The sequence below is a fragment of the Saccopteryx leptura genome, chromosome 2 (assembly GCF_036850995.1).
Source record: "Saccopteryx leptura isolate mSacLep1 chromosome 2, mSacLep1_pri_phased_curated, whole genome shotgun sequence".
NCBI classification, from domain to species: Eukaryota; Metazoa; Chordata; class Mammalia; order Chiroptera; family Emballonuridae; genus Saccopteryx; species Saccopteryx leptura.
Window position 1 is genome coordinate 279,134,842 of NC_089504.1, and position 4,686 is coordinate 279,139,527.

A 4,686-nucleotide genomic window follows, 5' to 3' on the forward strand; every position below is an offset into this window, starting at 1 on the left:
TGCCTTGAATGGGGGGCTACAGCAGATGGAGTGACCCCTTGCTCAAGCCAGCAACCTTGGGCTTCAAGCTAACGACCTTTAGACTCAAGCCAGTGACCATGGAGTCATGTCTATGATCCCATGCTCAAGCCAGCGACCCCATGCTCAAGCCAGATGAGTCCGTACTCAAGCCAGCGACCTTGGGGTTTCAAACCTGGGTTTTCTGCGCCCCACTCCAATGCTCTATCCACTGTGCCACTGCCTGGTCAGGCATACTACAATATTTTTGCCAAACAGAGACCCTCTTTAAGATCCTGACACAAAGGCAAACAATACATGAAGAGCTTTCCCCAGGAGTCTACCATTTGGCTAAGGCAGTGGTTGGCAAACTCATTAGTCAACAGAGCCAAATATCAACAGTACAACAATTGAAATTTCTTTTGAGAGCCAAATTTTTTAAACTTAAACTATATAGGTAGGCACATTTCTTATCGACATAGCGCCTGCACGTGGTATTTTGTGGAAGAACCACACTCAAGGGGCCAAAGAGCCACATGTGGCTTGTGAGCCACAGTTTGCCGACCACTGGGCTAAGGGATAAAGTCTTATCCAATAAAATAATTTCTATATTATGCCAATAATACAAGACAGCAATAATTAAGAGTTAGATTAAGGGAACACAGATTAAGAATTCTGAAGAAGAGAACCAACAAAGATAAGAAAGGCCAAGGAAGATTCTGCTAAGAGGATCTTGTCTTTTTAAGAAAGATGTTCACACACCATTACTACCACTTGTCTTCCTTCTTGTCTCATCTGTGGAACCAACCACAACCTAGTACAGGAAGCCTAAAGGCTTATTTCACTTAGCATGATGTCCTTAAGATTTATCCATGCTGTAGATGTGTTGGAATTTATTTCCTTTTAAAGGCTAAATAATATTCCATTGTGTGGGTAGACCACATTTTGTTAATCCATTCATCCACTGATGGACACTTGGGTTGCTTCCACCTCTTGACTATTGTGAATAGTGCTGCCATAAACATGGGTGTGCAGATATCTCTTTGAGATCTTTCCTTCAATTATTTTGGATATATACTCACAGGAGGAATTAATGGATCACATGGTAATACTATGTTTGATTTGGTGGGGGGAACCATCATGCTGTTCTCCATAGTGGCTGCTCCATTTTACATCCCACCAAGAGTGCACGAGGGTCCCAATTTCTCCACCCTGCTTTGCTCTTAAGGAGTCATTGAGAACGAGGGGCTCCCCAGCACCTCTGGACTTGAAATGAGAACCCAGGGCCTCTTGCCAGTTTGGAATGACTGAAGTCTTGCCCTTTCCTGCCTTTACTTTAGAGCCCCCCACCCCCATGTCCATTTCTGGTGGAAGGTGGAATCTCGTGGCCATCACTAAGCCCCTGAGGAATCTTGCCCTCTAGCTAGCCTGGGAGGAACAAAAAACACAGGAACTTCTAAGGCAAAGCATAAAACAAACACCCAAGAGCCATGGTGCAGAAGTAAGAGCTGTCCCGCTGCAGGAGCACTCAGCAGTGAGAGAGTTAGAGCAAGTGGTCATAGCACAGGGCAAGTGGGTGGGGTGAGGGAAGCTGGGGAGAACAGGCATGAAAGTTCAGGCCACCGTCAACTCTCCACCATGACAGCCTCCAGCCTGGCCTCCCTGCCTCCCTCCTTTTGTCCTGGGGATCAGCTGCCAGAAGACTCATTCTAAAATTCACATTTGTTCCTGTCACTTCCCTGCAGAAAATGTTCCCTGGCTCCCTGCTGCCCCAGACTTTGCCCTCTAACTCAGAAATCCAACCAAATGAGTGAGTTTCCATTGTTGAAACATATACACTTGCTGTCTCTGTTGGGCCTTTATACACAATGTTCTCTTAGCTTGGAACATTGTCCCCAACACCCACCTCCCTCCCTTCAACTAACTAGTTCTAGTCAACCTTTGGGTCTCATCCTAGATATCACTTCCTCCAAGAAGCCTTCCATGGCCTCTCCAGTTCTGAGTAAGGGCCTCTTCTCAATATTACCATGAGATCATCACAGGACTCACACCCTGGGTGTGTTCCCTGGTGATTCACCTGTTTCTGCGACACCAGCTTCTGTGAGCAGAGCAGAGCCTTCTTCACTTTTTATCCTAGCACCTAGAGTAGGGCATGCCTCAGTGGAGGTGTTCATGACAAGTTCTGTGATGAGTAAATGAATGTGTGAGTAAATGTGTGAAGGTCTGAATCACAAGGCTGATGGCACACAGGAGTGGAGGGAGTAGCTAACTTCTATCTTCTTTCCTCCACATAACCATAAAGTACTCTAATGTGCAACCACAAATGTCAAGGTAAAAAATTAGCCAGACCTTTTGGCTTCTCTCTCTCTCTTGCTCTCTCTCGGTTCTCAAATGGTCTTTAATGGAAATATTTTCCTTTGTGGTTTTTAACTAGCCAGGCATTCCACTGCTGATGTTATCTATGACATCATTAGAGTACCATCACCAACACTGCAGCCCACAGACTGGGTGGTCCCCAGGATCTCTAGTATGCTTCCAGAGAGTTTTCTAGCTCAAGATCCGTGCGGCATCCGTCAGGCAATGTTGACAATCTCAACAAAGTGATGTTTCTGATGTGCTTAATGAGTTGTTTTGGGTTTTTTTGTTTGTTTGTTTGTTTGTGTTGCTTCTTTCTGTCTCCTGGCAGTTTTTTGAGAGCTTTGGTGATCAGGGCAGAGACAGAAGGTACTGCCTCAATCTGGCCCTGTTTGTCTGAAGTTAGTTTTACCATAATCCTCAAACCCTTCCAATCACGGGTTGCTTTGGTGATGTCATCACCAATCTTTCTGGAGACAGATCCAAGGGGCCTAACTTGGGGACCAGAGCAGACACGGCACAGACTTCCCTACTGGTACACCTCAGGTATACAAATCTGATTTCGTTGGGGTCAACCTTTGGTGGCATGGTGGAGGTAGCTGGTGTTGGATGAACCCTGGTTCAGAAGGAAGTTGCACCAAAGCCTCCTCCAAGCAGAAAGCCCAAAGAAATCAGCTTCTCTCTTTGTCTTCTGATCTTCATTGTCTCCCCAAAGTTAAGGGAAAGTACGGGTAGGCGGGGAAAGGGGCAAGGCCATGCAAATGAGGCACAATCTCTGGCATTCTTTCGGAAGTTTCTCAAGCTCTGGACTACTGGCATATTTGAATTTATCTGGCTATCTCCTGCCCTGTGACACTGAGGGGTGAAGAGTTTTTGGTTTCTTCCAGCCCTCCCTGGCTTCCCAGCTTCAGTCCAATGATCTGCCTACAGAACCCCAAAGAACTGCCATATATCAATTAGTCCCATCTCTGTCCGTCATCCAGAGAGGGTGGGAGGGGCAGGCAGGGTCTCCTTGCAGTGATCACTACTGTTCTTTGTTAAGTGTTCCCTATGAGACAGGTGTTCTGTACACATGATCTTCAACCCTCTCAGCAATCCCAGGAAGTAGAGAGTTTTAACCTCATTCAAAAGATAAAGAAACTAAGGTCTGGAAACTTTATGTGACTTACCCAACGCCAGGACCAGAATTCAAACCAGAGTCCGTTGGATTCCAGAGCCCATACTTTCTCTGCTCTCCAGAGCCATCCTCATCCAGTGTCTGTCTCACCCAGTGTGGCAGGGGGGTGACACGTGGCCCTTGGTCTCACAGCCAACCACGGGCAATGTCAGGGTGGAAGCCACGCTCTGGCAGGGGAAGGAGAGCAGAGCCCCGCTCGTCCTTCCTCGCCCCTCGCACGTTTGGCTCCTCCACCCTTCACCTATTTGGGGATTCGGTAAGATCAGACAGAGTATCCAAGACCTCTCGCCTTTATTCTCTTCTGTGTATCAGGAGCCATGATACATTTTTAATTTTTTTTTTTTTAGAAATTATATTTAATGAAATGACATTGGTCAATAAGAGTACATAGGTCTCAGCTCAACATCTCTGTGGCATTTGAACTGTTGATTGCATTGTGTGCCCATCACCCAAAGTCAAGTCATTTTCCATCACCATATATTTGTCCCTCTTTACTGCCTTCCCCCTACTCTAGTAACCACTTCACTTTTGTCTATGTCCATGAGTCTCATTTTTATATCTCACCTATGTGTGAAATCAGATAGTTTTTAGTTTTTTCTGATTTACTTTTTTCACTTAGTATAATGTTCTCAAGGTCCATCCATGTTGTCATAAATGGCAATATGTCATCATTTCTTATGGCTGAGTAGTATTCCATTGTATATACGTACCACATCTTCTTTATCCGATCCTTTATCAAGGGACACTGGTTGTTCACAGCACATCTTTAAGAAGAAGTCCAAGGCAATTAGCATCGGGTTACACGCAAGGAAGAATAACAGCCACCCTCACATGCAGAGGCCTGAGAGGACTCGGCCCAGGCCCAGATGAAGTCAGCACACGGATTCCTCGCAGCCTTGGCACAGGTGACCAGAACTGGGCTTTTGGACCTCCTGAGTTTCCACACAAGGGCAGCCTCCTTAGTTTTCTCTTTGGACCAGAGCTGGAGAGATGAGGGCCTCACGTGCAGGTCTCAGCTCAGTCTGGAAAATGATTTCTCCAGTGAAACAAGATTCAATTACACCCAAAGTGAGAATGGAATGGCTCAGATAGATGAGGCTGAGATAGATGCTCAACAACTGTTCTAGAAGATTCCCTGCTACATACAGATGTGCACA

General features: G+C 46.0%; 1 pseudogene; it reads right to left on the bottom strand.

The window, feature by feature from the left end:
- Positions 1-1,333: 1,333 nt before the first annotated feature.
- On the bottom strand, positions 1,334-2,940 carry LOC136392026 (large ribosomal subunit protein uL11-like; annotated as a pseudogene).
- Positions 2,941-4,686: the final 1,746 nt, after the last annotated feature.